Source organism: Mastigoproctus giganteus, chromosome 10 (assembly GCF_048544385.1).
Source record: "Mastigoproctus giganteus isolate SK-2022 chromosome 10, ASM4854438v1, whole genome shotgun sequence".
NCBI lineage: Eukaryota > Metazoa > Arthropoda > Arachnida > Uropygi > Thelyphonidae > Mastigoproctus > Mastigoproctus giganteus.
Window position 1 is genome coordinate 56,910,209 of NC_143584.1, and position 17,136 is coordinate 56,927,344.

The window sequence follows — 17,136 nt, forward strand, 5'->3', positions numbered from 1 at the left end:
AGCCTCTGACGAGGATTTTTCTCAGAAAATAATCTTGCTGTTTTTCTAGCATTTTGTCTGCATTCTCCATACAGTAATACCATCTCTCATAAATTGTTTTGTAAAACATGCTTTCACACAGTTTTGCAAACGTGCATGTGAATAAACATCACAAAATTATACCTCTAATGAATTTTGTTGCGCTCTTCAGTCAGTTTGTGTGGCTTGGCTAACATGTAAATTTCATGCTGCCTGTATGCAACAAAATTGTGTCCATATTTGGCTTACATTCTCTACTGCCAAGGTATTTGTTATTGCCAGTGGACTGGCAAGGACGTGGCAATTCACGGGACATTGAAACTGGAAATTACCCACATTTACTGCAATTACACACTGGCAATTACCCACATTGTCTGTTACCAGACAATGTTAGATGGTGCGGGTTCGAGCCTGTGACCACCAAATACGGAGGATGCGGGAAGGTCAGGGAATGACCACCGCATATCCCCGGAGCAATATGGCCTTAGTTGCTAATGCTCCTAAAAACCAAATAACAAACAACAAACCACCACTTTGCTTATTGGAGGCTTGAAGTGGTGAAACACATGTTTAGTCTCTAGAGCAGCAAAGCTACAGCAACCTTCCTAATATTTCCTGTCAGAGACTTAGAATTAATAATTTGGAATCTCCTCTTTTCATTTCTTATTTAAAATTTCTCTTTCCCATTCTGTCAATTTTATCTGTTTCTTCTTTGGAGCTCCCAATTCCACTAATCACTTGGAACGCTTTGACTTTCTTTGACACTTGCCTTTCTCTAGTCCAGCTTTCCTAATAGTGAGGTAATTTTCTACAGCAATTTAATGTAAATCAACTCCAGCAAGAGTTTTCTCCTTACATGGAACCAGCTGGTCAAGATGCTATAGCTTTTGCAATTACCAGTGACCTCACAGAATATTCATTTGCCTACTAGAATACCAGACAGTCCTAACCGCACAGCCAACACTTTTGATCTTTTTTCTAACTAACAACCGTTCCAAGTACATATATGGTCAAAGTCAGTGGTGCTCTAGGCACCTCAGATCACAACATGGTCGGGTAGTCTTTTTCTGTTGGCCATTTACAAGGATGCAAAATGGGATGAGCTGAGATAGTTCTGTTTTTTCCTTCATTGAACTACAGGTTTAAATGTTCATGTTAATGTTTGCTCAGTTCATTTCAGTGAAATTATTCTTCTGGGGATGAAATCCTTTATTCCACACTCCAATTTAATATCTCATCATTTATCTAAATCTTATCTAAATTTTTCTAAATTTTAGAAAAAAATTGATAAGACAATTTTTCTAGATTTTCTTATCTAAATTTTTCAAGTGATAAGGCAGTTCATGATAAGAATGTTGCATATTGTAGTTGGCTTTCATCCAAATCTGCAGGTTTATTTTAGCATTAGCTTTAGTAAAGGCATATGATGCAAGAAAGCAAGCTTATATAACATCAGTCAAAAAAAACAAAAAAAAACCTAATTTCATCCATCCACTCTCTCCAAATGTTTGTCTAGTTCTGCTTGAATCTATTTAAGCTATCAACTTCTAGAACGACAGATGGAAGTTTGTTCCAGCAATCAACCACACGCTCGCTAAAGGCAAACTTCCACACATCTATCCTACAACTGTCTTTCTTCAATTTGAATTTATTCCCTCTCAGGCGATTATTCTGAGCAAGAGAAAGAATCCCATCAGCATTGATCATGCTCAAACCATTCAGGGCTTTATACACCTCAATCAGATCACCTCACAGGTGCCTAGTCTCCAGACATTGTAATTTGCAAAACTTAAGCTTTTCTTCATAAGAGCAACCGTTTCTTTCATTCACTAATCTTGTTGCCCTTCTCTGCACTCACTCCAGCAGCTCTACATCCTTCCTAAATTGAGGCCTCCAGACCTGTATACAGTACTCAAGGTGTGGCCTGGCCATTGTCTTATACAAGGGGATAATCACCTCCTTATCCCTGCTAGAAACATTTTTTTGAGTTCTCATCCAACACACTATGCCGACTTCTTACTGTTTGTGTCTGTTGTTGAATGACGTTTCCAAAGCAGCCACGAATTGACATATTTGCTGGATTGAAGTGTGTCACCGGTGGGCCTACAATTTTAAGAAATATTAGTGAAGAAATTGTTTTTGTCATTAACGAAGCTCTGGTTGGGCTGACGATCAGATTCATTTGTGAAAATCCTCATTCACATTCATTCAATGAGATTGGTATTATATTCAGAGCTTTCATTGAATGCTCTTCAATTTTTCCAAAAGCTGTCTTTTCGATTAGGTATCCCCGAAACGGACGAATTGTATCTCTTTCATTTTACTGAAGCCTAATTGACAATTTTCTAAATTGATTCTCACCAAATGCCAACATTTCATGTTTAGGTTTCGTTATTGTTATTTTCCTTCTCTCGTCATCGATATTGTCACTAATTCTTAAATTTGAATTTTTCTTTCTTTTTTTTTTTTTTAAACTGTCCAAAATGTCAGTGTCATTCGGATATTCAGCTACTGTGACGATGTAAACGGAGATGGGGAAAATTTACGGAAAAATGTAGATAACGCACTTCTGCGAAACAACAGATGATTATTTGTCAGGGTAAAAGTAAATCACTCTCTCTCCTAATTCTTGAATGGGACGCTTACAGTTGATACTCAGCAGTGTCTAACCTACGGTCCGCGCGGAAAGGGAATTGAAACAGCATTTTAAATTTTGCTAATTAAAAAAAAAATTATCATTAAGTGAGCATTTAAAGGCAAAAGTAAGGTATTTTTTTTGAAAAACAAAAGAAAGTCATATTTTTATAATTTTAATAAACTCTAAAAAATAAATTAGTCACATAGATTTGTTACACATAAAAGTATTGTGAATTTGCATTTTTTTATACATATTCAGGCAATAAAACACGGTAACATGAAAACAGAAACTTTCTTTTATATGTAACAAGATATGGAAAATGTAACACTAATATTTCTCGAATCACTCAGTCCCGAAACCCGAAAGAATTCTAACTTGAATATGTCCTTTGTACGAGAAAAGGTTGGACACCACTGCAGAAGGTTAACCAGAGCCCATTGGGAATACCCCTTTATCTGCTCATTGTTGACCAGCATGACTTCTTCGTATCTGGGACAGGTGGTCGGATAGGTTTTACCAGGTACCACTAAGTTGTAGAATGGTAATCCCTTTAGCCTTCTCAATTCTTGCTTAGTGGCAGCACTAATTTCCTAAATTGCCTGAAGGCCAAACAGTGTGTATGCAGTTAAGTCTCTCTTAAGCCGTTCGTTATATGAAAATTTTCTTCGCTCAACTGAAACTAATTTAAATGTAATTTCTAAGGGGATTAAAAAAAAAATTCGTTTTAAAAGGAGTTCGTTAAAGAGAGGTCCAACTGAGTAATTTAGAATTCTAAAAATGGTTATAAAGTTTTATATAGAAGATATCTTAACAATAGACAGTTAGATGCAAATTTAATTAAATAACTTTAAGCTTATTTGAAAAGTAGGTAAACATGCGAAAAAATTTACGGAATATTACAAATTTCGAACTGTACAGCATCCAAATGTCCCGCGTCACTGTTAATAAAGGTGCCAGTACGCTGTACCATTGAGTACCATCTCAAAAAAAGCACTGGTGCTATCTAAATTCAAAATAAACCAAGGAGCTTGACTAGGTCTATAAACTACTTATAGAAAATATTTCTGTTCTTTTCTTTCATTGGATTACAGGTTTAAATGTTCATGTTAATGTTTGCTCAGTTCATTTCGGTGAAATTCTAATGCTGCTGTTCCCGAAGGTTCAGTTCTTTCTCCCATTGTATTCCTTTTGTATATTAATGACCATCTTCTGACTGGAAATTCCATCCATAGTTTTCTGCTGATGGTACATTGCTTTTCCACCTTCCAGTTTGACAAGCCTTGCTCTGCAAAAACAGCTTCAACTTGTAGAATATTCACTACCAATTCCTTAAATGCCATTTTTTTTTTTCAGGTAATTCTTAGTTATAATAATATTTTTAGTTACAAAAATAACTTAGTTGATTTCAATCCTTCTAAACCTCAGACCTTGCAAAAAAGGATTCTTCTGCTTCTTAGATTTCTAGACAAGATCACATACCTCTATTAGCATTAGTAGAGGCATACGATGCAAGAAGCTTATACAGCATCAGTAAAAAAAACCCAAAAAACCTGTTTCCATTCACTACAAATACTTGTCTAGTTCTGCCATGAATTTATTTAAGTTTTCAGCCTCCACTATGACAGATGTAAGTTTGTTCCAACTATCAACCACCTGCTGGCTAAAGGCAAATTTCCACACATCTATTGTATAATTGTCTTTCCTCAGTTTCAATTTATATTCTCTCAGGTGAGTAATCTGAACAAGAGGAAGAATCCCATCAGCCTTGAGCTTGCTTAAACCATTCAAGGCCTTATACACCTCAATCAGATCACCTCACAGGTGCCTAGTCTCCAGATGCTACAATTTATGGAACGTAAGTCTTTCTTGGTAAGAGCAACCCTTTGTTCCACTCACCAATCTCGTTGCCCTTTTCCATACTCGTTCCAGCAGCAACTACATTCTTCCTAAAAGAGGCCTCCAGACGTCTATGCAGTACTTAAGGTGTGGCCTGACCATTGCCTTATATAGGGGGGAAATCACCTCCTCATACCTGCTAGCAAAATTTATGTATATTATAAACTAGACACATAAGCAATTCTTGCAGCCTGTCTTCACTATTCAGAAAATTTCATATCTGATTGCACAATTACCCCCAGGTCCTTTTCATTCTCCACTACCCTGAGTGTAGTACCACCTAGTTGGTACATTACTCTGGGGTTACTGCTACTCATATACAGTACTTTACATTTGTCAATGTTAAACTTCAGGTGCCACCTCTCAGCCCATCTGCTTAACTTTTCTAGATCCTGTTGCAGTATTATACTATCATTACTGTCATTAACAACCCTGCCAACCTTCATATCGTCTGCAAACTTAGACATTAACCCTGATATACCTTCATGAATATCATTGATAAATACAGAAAACAACACTGGCTCAATCGAACCCTGGGGGACTCCACTAATAACATTAATCCATGAAGAGCAGTGTCCGTTGATTACAACTTTTTGTCTTCTCCAACTCAACCATCGTTTTATCCATTGTAGCAACTTCCCCTAATGCCAGTTTGTACAGTAGTCTTCCATGTGTAACAGTATCAAAAACTTTCCTAAAATCCAAGTATATGATATCAGAATTTTTTTTTCACCCAGTTCTTTAGTGACCACATCATAGTATTCAGTGAAATTTGTCAGAAGACTTCCCCTTAACAAATCCATCCTGTGTCTGAACTATAACTTCCCCTTAACAAACCCATCCTGTAGTCTTGTCTAGATGATCCTGCAGTGCTTCTTTAACCAGTGTCTCTATTTTCCCTGGAACAGAAGTTAAACTAATAGTTCTGTAATTTTCGTGTAATCCGTTGGTTTCCCCTTTGTGAATTAGGGATACATTTACACATCTCCAGTACATGAGGATTGGACCTCCGATGAGTCCAAGGAAGCTTTCATAATTATGGTTAAGGGTTTGCTTACTCACTGTATGTTGTGTTGTGTGTGTATATATATATATATATATATATATATATAGAATATATATATATATATATATAGAATATCATTAGAAAAAGTAAATCAATCCAATAATAAGAATACCATCAAGGACTTAAGAAAACGCAAAAAAAAAAAAAAAAAAAAAAAAAAAAAATTATTATTATCGCTTTTTACCGACAATCTAGATGACTTCAACTGGGGCCAACCACCCAGAATGAAGGCAAAAAACGACAAGAAGTTCTCTGTTTCTGTGATGATCAATATATGCTAAGTAATTTAAATCTAAACCAAATATAAACCAGTATAGGCCGAATATAAATCGAATGTAAATAAATCGAATGAAGATAATTAATTAAGAAAAATTTTTTGAAATATTAGAATCAAAGGTAAGAAATATAAGTAAAATATAAATGTAAGCATATATTAATCATCGTTGACCCGACAGAGAACGTAATTTAAGGATTAAAACAAGATTAAATATATAATACATACTACATTTGACGGTAAAAATAAGTAAATAATTAAATTAAATTAACGCAAAGAGAAACATGCAGATAGTAAGAAGAAAAACTAAAGGAGTAGGAAAAATAGAACCTGAACTCCACAAAGGCGAAAAATAGTGGTATAGATAAGAAATAGTTTCTCCTACGTCCTCGGATTGCCCTAATAATTTCGGAGAAATAAAAATAAAGAGTGTAGGACAGCTTAAAGGCATTACAAGATATAAGTTGTGGCTCGGGTATGCCCGGGATCGCTCTAGTCCAGACCATGATTTCCATTTAAATACGATTTAATTACTTAACAATAAAAATTAATAAGGTTAATAGATTTAATTGATTAATAGACTATAGCAGCGGTTCTCAAACTGTGCATCGCGACGCCCTGGGGAGGCACTATAATTTGCCAGTGGTGTTGTGGACTATGTAATAGGTTATGTAAGATTTCCATGGGAAATATTAAAAATGTATTAAGAATGATTTTTTTTTACTATTAGATATCTACAGTCAGTCTTTGTATAACACGATAGTTGTGTTGCTAGAAACCCTCATACAATGCAAAATCGTGCAATATAAATAACAGGCCATATGGGAAAAATAGGGTTAGGTTGGCCACACATTTGTAACCAAAACATTACCAAATTATATAAATAAAATCATAATAAAACACTTACACAGTTGAAAAATGTAAAATTAATAATTTAATCATTTAAATTTATATTCCTACCTTAAAAAAAATGAAGACAGCTTGAGGGAAAGGGCGTGAGAAAGGGTTGAAGCAGCAGAATTATGGGGCAGCTGGTTTGTCATCATTATCGAAACTGGAAGGTGGAGGAGATGCAGATGAGGGCTTTGGATGAAATGTTGTCACGCTAGAACCACAGGGCTGTGGCTCATTTTCTATCTCTTGGGTGTTTTCATAAAAATGACATCTAGTTCCTGTTGTTTCGCTATCTTCCTTCTTTCACAAAACAGCTGCTTATATGGTTCCAAGGCGCATTGAATTGTATGAAGTGCTCTTCTGCTTCTTTCTGCATTGTAATCGTTATCCTCTTGCCATTGCACATTTTTCTCAAATGAATTTAAAACTGAAGATAATTCTGAAGTAGAAAGCTGTTTTATGGTGGCTTTCAGGCATTCATCTTTGTCATCTTCCTCACCTTCCAGCAACAAGTTGTTGCAGTTCTTCAGTTGAAAGTTCTTCATGAAACTGAAGCATCTCTTATAAATCTTTTTCCTCCATTCCTCAAAACTAACCTGCTTTGTGACGTGGGCAACACAATGTGTTTTTTATTTAGGAAGCTCGTTTACAGGATCAAAGCCTTTAAAATCACGAATAAAATCTGGTAAAAAGAGGCCGCCAAACATCATGTAAGCATTTTGTCACTTCGTTCCAAGCCTCCACAATTATGTAAATTGCATCCTTTATGTTGAATCGCTTCTAGAAGTCTTTAACCGTTGGTTCATTTTTGCCCTCTGTTGCTGCTATCATCATCTTAAATGTGCATCTTGTGTAATAGTGCTTAAAAGCAGCAATTACTCATTGGTCAAGTGGCTGGATAAGAGATGTTGTGTTAGGGGGTAAAAACTAGATTTTGATGTTTAGCGACAGTTCATCAGGGGTTGGAGGGTGACTTGGTGATTGTCAAAAACAATTAAAATCTTAAAATTCAAATTTTTCTTTTTGCAGTATCTTTGAAACACATCTAGTAGATCAGTGAAGCTCTGCCCTGCCCTGCCATCCACCCTCTTCTGCTGTTCTTCAGGGTAGACCTTATGATCCCTTTTAACACTCATGGCTTGGATGCATGATAAACAACAACAGGCTTCAGTTTCAAGTCGCCACTTGCATTTGCTCCTAACGTAACGGTAAATCTATCCTTAGCAGCCTTGAAGCCTGGAGCTCATGCTCCTTCTCTTGAGATATATGTTCATGATAGCATTTTTTTCCAATACAGTCTAATTTCATCAAAGTTGAAAATTTGGCCCAGTGTATAGCCCTCTTCCTCAACTAGTTTTTTCAGTATTGCAGTATCGGTGCAAATGCCTTTGCTGCTGCTTCATCTGCACTTGTAGCTTCACCCGATAATTTCACATTATGGAAAGAGTGATGTTTCTTGAAATTATTAAACCAGCCACTACTGGCAATAAAGGGAGGCACTTCTTGAGGCTTTTCAACTTTATTTCTGAGATCTTCAAATATTGATAATGCCTTTGCTTTTATCCTAAGCGAACTTGTCTCCGATCTCGTCTTTGTTTGATCTTTTATCCAAACAGATAACAGATGATCCATCTCTTCCAATTCTTTGGTTCTTGATCTAATTGAATTTGTTATACTTTGAGTTGTTCTTGCTATGAAAGTTTTCTTTTATTTTTTCTGCATTCTAATTGTTCTCAGCATTGCCCTATTTAGGCCTGTAGCATGCACAATATCACATGTTATTTCAATCTGTTCAAAATGTTTCATAATTTCATATTTTTCTTCTATCGATATTGCTTTTCTTTTTCACTCTGAACCTGTAGTATCTTCACCAGGATGCTTCCTTTTCACACCTTTCAAGTATTTTAATCAATTTTTTTTTTAATAGAGCACAAGTATAAAAAGAACAAAAATGAGGAGGCAAGCTTGATACATAAATAGCACAGTGTGCAAGTAGCAACTGAATAAACAATGCAGCACCCATGTAGAAACTGAATAAACAATGCAGTAAAGGCGGAAACACACTATGCTCTCATTTCACATGCTTATGTTTTATTAAAGCACATTTCTGGATGTCACTACCATAAAACAATAAAAACACTTAGCAGTTTCTGGTTTATTGGGGATTCCTGCTAGTGGATCTGTTATAAACAGGCAGTAAAGTCAATCTAATTGCATTTGCGATAATACCAATAGCTGGAATTCTGTGGGTTTTTACGTTATTATGTGGAATGTGTTTCCCTTTCCATGAAATCTTCAATCATAAAAGACAAATTTTCAGAATCTTACCTTCTCTTCATTCCTACTGTGTTGTGTTCAGTTGGGGTGATTCCGCCTCGTTTGACTGTAGACACAAAGGTGAATCGTGCATAAGAGAATTCAGTTCGTATTATTTGTGGCATTGTTTTCCTTTTTATAAATAGTGTATGATTGAATTTGTGTAGTATAAACACGTGTTATACTAGGACTGGCTATACTACTATTTGATCTGTATTATTAATGTAAATAATTATAGTAAATATTTGGGGTATTTTTGACAAAGAGAATGCATCGTGATCCCTGACCGGATCCCAGGAATCTGTATTCTTGGGATCTGGTTTACTACAAGCATATTAAAAATAAGAAATTGCACAATTATAGATGTTGTACTTGAAGGGAGGCACCAGGAAAATTTTAATGGTCAAGTGAGGCACTGGAAAAAATTTACAGGTCAAGTTCTCAAACTTTCTGAGCATGAGCTCAGAAAGTTTGAGAACTGCTGACTATAGTATACTACACTTGAATATACAATACTAAACTATGCTAATGCAGTAATACGTATTATGCTATCTAGTTTTATGTTATACCGTACGCTCTCAAGTTCGAGATATACGTTATCAAGTTAAGCTATACCGTAACAATCAAAATGTTAAATTAGTTATATCCTTAGCTTAACAAAAGATATATGCCCAAAAAGTGATTAAAACCTTCGAACTACTTAGTTATTACAATTAAAACCCTACTATTCTTCTGCGCTACTGGTTATATTCGTACCCGAAACTTCAATACAATAGCAGTATGAGTAGCGAGTCATAACTTACAAAATCACTAGCTAAATTTAAAAATAAGCTAACTAATGCTACTAAGCCTATTTAATCTATTTGTAATACATAAATAATCAAAAAGACGATAGTTCTGAGAAAAAGTTATGGATTACAGGAGCTCAAGAAGTCTCTGTCTTCACACTTATCATCTCGTTCCCAGACTTCAATTCAAAAACACCAAGAAAAAAGGAAAAAAAAAAAAAAAAAAGATCCTGAAAATTAGGGATTACCCTGACTTCTAATTTTTTTTTTTTTTTTTGGTATAAGCATCACAAATATTGTTTCCTCTGCATCTATAAAACTTAGTTTTCTCTTTTTCCAAAGGTGTTATTTTTATTCCAAACAGCTACTCACTCTGTATAAATCTCAAATTAGCCCTACCATGGAATATTTTTTCCACATTTCCTTGAGAGGGAAAGAGATTTTAGGGGCAGTACCCCCAAAATCTCTCTCTCAGGCTTCTAGACTCAATTCAAAAGCAGGTGATTAGGTTAATTAATCCCATCTCTTACAAAGTCTCTGTCTGTGTGTGTGTGTGCGTGTGCGTGCGTGTGTGTGTGCGTGCGTGTGTGTGTGTGTGTGTGATAGCCGTTTTGTTTCTGCTGAATGCCTTTTCTTTCCCTGGGCACTGTTCTACTGAATTAGCTTCTATAATTCTACTTCTTTGTTTAAAACCACTCTGAACACATGGTACAACCAGTTAACATCTATTTACTGTCCATCTTTAAACTCACCAAACCAACTTTTCTTCTTTCTCAATTTAACTTCTGTTTTCCTGGAACAAACCTCCCTTCACACATTTCCTGGAAATGACAATCTGCAGAAATTGAAGTCTGTTGTCAACAGGTATCTTCTTTTATCTTCTCAACCTTCAACCCATACATGGTACTAAGTATTCTAGGTTCATCATATCTTTTGTGTTTGGAAGTTTCAAAAAAAAAAAAAAAAATACTCAGCTGTCAACACACATATTGAAAGAGATAGATGAAGACTGGGATTTTTTTTTTTTTTAGTGATTCTGACAAAAGGAGGAAGAATAATAATCAAAATTAAAAATTGACATTTATAACTGAGCTGAAGTGGAATTCATTCTTAAGTGCATAGAAAAACCTATTAAATGAACATGATATTTCAGTGGATATTTATATGAAATCAATGCTAAATAAGTGTCAAAATGTGTTACGAAATCATATTAATTGGGTAGATGTAAAAATATGGCTAAAAGACTGAAATATTGACAGAATTTCAATGGGTAAAATCTATAGTTGATATGAATGAAGAAGAAGAAGAAAGCAAAGAAAATTTTAAATTACACAAAGCCAGAATTGGCCTCTTATTAAATTAAATTTGCTAATCTGAAAAGGAATTTGAAAAATATTTTCATTCTCTAAGATGGCATTTCCCAAACTTTCTGAGCCCATGCCTCCCTTGACTTGTAAAATTTTCCCGGCGTCTCCCTTGAAGTAAAACATCCATAATTATGCAATTTCTAGTTCTTCGGCAAAACTAGAGTTTCTCCTATTGTGTGTGGTTTTTTTCCTTTCGTGATTCTGTAAGAAACGTGGTACGACGCTAGCAGTGCATTTGATGGAACAGAAACTATTTTTTTGAAGGTTTGCTTTTGTTTATTAAACTCATGTAAGAAGAAGAAATGAATCACTTATAAGTTTATCAAGTGGAAATCTGCTGTACACCAATGGAAACAGTGAAAGGAGTGAAGGTGGAGTTGGGTTTCTGGTCCATAAAGATTTTAAAAACAACATTTTGGAATTCAAAAGTACATCACCAAGAGTGTCAAGACTAATACTCAAGATTTCTAAGAGGTACAAGCTAAAGATTATAATGATTTATGCACCAACATCGAGCCATGATGATGAAGAGGTTGAAGAAATGTACACCGAAATTGAGAGTCTTCTAGATGAGCAGAAAACCCACTACACTATTATTATGGGGGACTTCAATGCTAAGGTTGGAAAAAGGCAAAACAGTGCAGAAAGAGGAACTATAGGAAATTTTGGAATTGGTGAAAGAAAGTTTTGCTGCATAAGAAAGGAGATAAATCAGAAATTGGAAATTATAGATCAATTAGCTTGTTATCCCACATCTACAAGTTGTTCACAAGGGTCATTACTAACAGATTAGAAAGAATACTTGATGAGAATCAACCGAAAGAGCAAGCTGGCTTTAGGACAGTATTCTCAACTATGAATCACCTTCACGTAATATCACAGCTAATGGAGAAAGCAAATGAATATAAAACACCATTATGCCTGGCATTTGTGGATTAAGAAAAGGCATTTGACTCCATACAGCATAAGGCAATGTTTCGGGCACTGGAAAGACAAGGCATAGATACCCCATATATTATGATTTTGAAGAAAATATATGAGAGTGCTACCTCCTTTATTAGACTAGACAAAGACAGTAGCAAATTTAAAATCGAGAAAGGAGTTCGACAAGGAGACACAATATCTCCGAAGCTGTTTACTGCTGCCCTTGAGGAAGCTTTCAGAAGATTAGACTGGTCGCAGAAAGGAGTCAATGTGAACGGAGAGTACCTAAACCATTTACGATATGCAGATGACATTGTGGTCATTAGCCACGATCCCAAAGAATTAGAGGAAAATCTGAATCAGTTATGCACAGTTAGTAAGGATTTTGGACTAAAGATGAATATGGCTAAAACAAAAGTAATGATGAACAAGTATGCCACCGAAAGGGAAATAATGATTGAAGGAGCAGTAATTGAAAAGGTGGAGTCATATACTTATCTGGGACAAGTTATTAGCTGTAATAATGATAAATGGCTGGTAGTCAAGAGAAGAATAAATTTTGGATGGATAGCATTCAGGAAATATAGTCACATACTGAAGAGCAATATCCCAGTTTGTCTGAAACGTAAAATAATGAATCAATGTATACTCCCCACCATGACTTATGGAAGTGAAACTTGGGCACTCACCAAAAGAATGGAAGAGAAGTGAGAACTACACAGTGAAGAATGGAACGAATTATATTCTTGGGCAGGACATATAGCTCAAAGACATGACAGATGGACTAATAAAATAACAGAATGGTACCCAAGAGGAGCTAAAAGAAAACCTGGAAGACAAAGGCGGAGATGGATAGATGAAATTCATGAGTTTTTGGGTAGTAAATGGATGGCCAGTGCTCAAAACAGAAGGAACTGGAAAGTTGCTGGAGAGGCCTTCATCCTGCAGTGGATTGAAAATGGCTGATGATGATGATGATATATTTTTTTATTTATATATGTTATGTTATGAAAATTACATTTCTGTTAAACTTTTTGTGCCTCCTTTTGCACTAGTTCGCGCCTCCCAGTTTGGAAATCACTGCTCTAAGAGATGAAATGGCATAAAACATGTTATGAGGTGGTGATATATAACAGTATTCCATCGCTCAAGGGCATTTCCGCTTTCTTCAAAAACTACAGTGTTGGAAGGAATTTCCTTTCCTGAAGCTGATAAAATCATAGATACGTAGAAATTGCTCGAAAGCAGCCACTGCAGTTCAGAAGAAAGTGTACTATGCAGAGGTATCCTCTTTAAAGAGGTCAGTATCTCTTGTATCAGTTTCACAAGCAATCTTTGTGTAAGCAATCAGTTATAATTTTGTAAATTTTGCTTACGCAGTGTTTTATTGATTATCATTATGCAGTGGATTCTGGTTATTTGGGCCACCGGTTAATCGGGGCAGCCGTTTATTTGGGGAAAATCTTAAAAAACAGAATCCAATTGAGAAAATAGCCAGGGTTTACTTCGCTTAATTGGGACAACATGCTGTTTAATCAGGGCAGGAGACCGCAGCACTGGAGATTACCCTAAGATTGTCTCTGACCATACCACGTGGTTCGTTCGGATTTCTGGAGGTCACAACCATAAAACAATAAAAACAGTTAGCAGTCAGCTGTTTATTGGGCTTTGCTGTTAGTGCAATCTATCATAAACAGATAGTAAACTCAGTCTTATTGAATTTGCGATAATACCGACACCTGGAATTCTGTGGTTTATTATGGTGAAATGTGTTTACACTTCCATGAAATCTTTAATTATATAAAAAAATTAATTTTCAGAATGTTCTCTTCATTCCTATTTTTAAAGCTTCGTAACTTGTTACTCTGTTCTCACTTGTGCATATCGTGCTACTTGCAATTTGTGTGTGCCGTGTTCTTTGTTATTGATTGCGTATCTTTTTACTGTTTTAAATTTTAACCCCCACCCACAAATGTCAGTGAACAGAACTTTACTTTTATAGCCTGTGGATAATATTCCTCCTATTTTCACTAATTAGAATCGCTGTTTAATAGAATTAAAATTCAATTCACAAATGTGATCACAATGACCGGCGATTACTACACATCGTATACTGAATGGTACTTTACTGAGTCCATCGTAACTTGATTTGATGATTGTACAGTGAATCAATTGTAAAGCGGGGGTCCACTGTATTTTTAACTATTTACGTGAAACTTCGGATAATTGGGGCAGCTGCTTTAATTGGACCAAAATGCACTAGCCCCAATGTGTCCCAAATAACCAGAATCAACTGTATATATATATATATATACAGTTGATTGGCATTTTTTTAATTGTATCTCATATTGTGACTCAACCTTCACAACAAGTTGCCGAGCTATTGCACTGCTTTGAATAAGTAACACTTCACCAGTGGAGAAGGCTAATTTTACTTATTTTCGGTGGATACCACACCCAGAAGGTACTGTTTCAAAGCTTACTGTGGATTTTAGTGTTTTGCACCAACCTTGCGGTTGGTGCAAAACACTAAAACAAAGGCTGGAGCCTTTGAAAGCTATGGTTTTTTATCACTTTTAACTTAGTATATTTTAATGCATTTTATTGTTCATAATGTAGCAGATTTTAATATTGTATATGTATAGTTTATCGTAAAGTTAAATTTATTGTAAATACAGGTTATTATAATTTATTATAAACACAGTTATTAAAAGTCCAGTTTCCTTTGTTTTTATTTCTACGCAAGGTTGGTGCAAAACACTAAAATCCACAGTATGAATATACCCAACCTCAGAGGCCTGTTTGAAGAATTGTTTCAAAGCTTGTTGACAACAGGGTACCTGCCCACCCACCGATGAGTAAGCCAGCAAGTTTCAAAATGGTGCCATCTGGGTGGTGGTATCCGCTGAGAATAAGTAACATTAGTCTTCTCCACTTGTGAAGCATTACTTATTCAAAGCAGTACAATACCTTGGCAACTAGTTGTGAAGGTTGATTCACAATATGCGATACAATTAAAATTATGCCAATTATTGGCTACAACAGTTCACTACAAATTAAACATGGTGCAAAAGCACTGACCATTCAATAGTGAATCTTAAGTGTAGTCCCACTGCTTCATGAAAAATAGCCTTAATAGATATATACATACATACATATACATATATATATATATATATATATATATATATATAATAATATATATATATATATAGATAGATAGATATATATGTTTTATTTATGTGTTATGGTAAATAACACATAATAAAATTTTAGTAAACATAAATATAATTGCTTTGATTATTTTCACAATTTTTTGATTGCTCACATAGAATTCTTGTAAAGTACTAAGTAACCTACCCCAGTTGAAACTCCTCCCTTTTTAAATTTTTTCATGCAGCCCTGTCACAAACAGAAGATATTTCCTTTCTACTAAAATTAACACACAGTGTAATACACAGGAAAATTTTGATCAGTATTCCAGAAGGAAAATCTGCTTACACAAACAGACTTTGATAAAACTTATTTATGCTGTGATGACTTAAATGACAGCTATTTCTTGTTGGCGCATGAAAAAGTATAGTGTTGGCATGCAAAAACATTAGTATAGTACACTACACTCTGCCTCATTTTAGGAAAGGTGTGCTACTAGAACGAGTACGGAAAAGGGCAACAAGATTAGCGAGTGAAACAAATGGTAGCTGTTACCAAGATAGGCTACAGTTCTGCAAATTACAGTGTCTGGAGACTAGGCACCTGCAGGGTGATTCATTTGAGGTGTATTAGGCCTTGATGGCTTGAGCAAGCTCAATGCTGATGGGATTCTTCCTCTTGTTCAGATTATGCACCTGAGGGGACATAAATTCAAGTTGAGGAAAGACAATTGTAGAACAGAAGTGCGTAAATTTGCCTTCAGCGAGCAGGTGGTTGATTGCTGGAACAAATTTCCATCTGTTGTGGAAGTTGACAGCTTAAATAAATTTAAGGCAGAACTAGACAAACTTTTGGAGTGAATCATAGCAATGATCAATGATAGCAATTTTTGCATTAGCAAAAATTGCTATCATTGATCAAAAGCTAGACACTATTGTTGCTAAAGCAACAATGGTGTCTAGCTTTTTAAAATTATAAAATACAGTGGATTCCGGTTATTTGGGCCACCAGTTAATCGGGGCAGCCGTTTATTTGGGGCAAATCTTAAAAAACAGAAACCAATCGAGAAAATAGCCAGGGCTTACTTTGCTTAATTGGGACAGCATGCCATTTAATCGGTGCAGGAGACTGCAGCACTGGAGATTACCCTACGACGATTGTCTCCGACGGTACCACGTGGTTCGATCGAAATTCTGGAGGTCACAACCATAAAACAATAAAAACAATTAGCAGTCACCTGTTTATTGGGCTTTTCTGTTAGTGAAATCTATCATAAACGGACAGTAAACTCAATCTTACTGAATTTGCGATAATACCGACAGCTGGAATTCTGTGGGTTATTATGGTGAAATGTGTTTACACTTCCATGAAATCTTCAATCATATAAAAAAATTAATTTTCAGAATCTTCTCTTCATTCCTATTTTTAAAGCTTTGTAACTTGTTATTTCGTTCTTACTTGCACATATCGTGTTACTTGCAATTTGTGTGTGCCATGTTCTTTGTTATTGATTGCTTATCTTTTTGCTGTTTTAAATTTTAACCCCCACCCATAAATGTCAGTGAACAGAAATTTCAACTAGTTAGTATATACATATTACAGTACGTATTAATTATTCCGATTATTACATATATTCTTCCGATTTTCAAGTATCATTTGATTTTGAATTGGTAAGGTAATAAAGGGTAAATTTATGTTTAATATATCTTTACTTTTATAGCCTGTGGATAATATTCATCCTATTTTCATAATTAGAGTCACTGTTTAATAGAATTAAAATTCAATTCACAAACGTGATCACA

General features: G+C 35.3%; 1 protein-coding gene across 1 annotated transcript in view; it reads left to right on the forward strand.

Annotated features, from left to right (window-relative positions):
- Maf1 (repressor of RNA polymerase III transcription Maf1) overlaps positions 1-17,136 on the forward strand; it is a 296,764-nt gene that overhangs the window by 118,371 nt on the left and 161,257 nt on the right. The window lies entirely within an intron of this gene.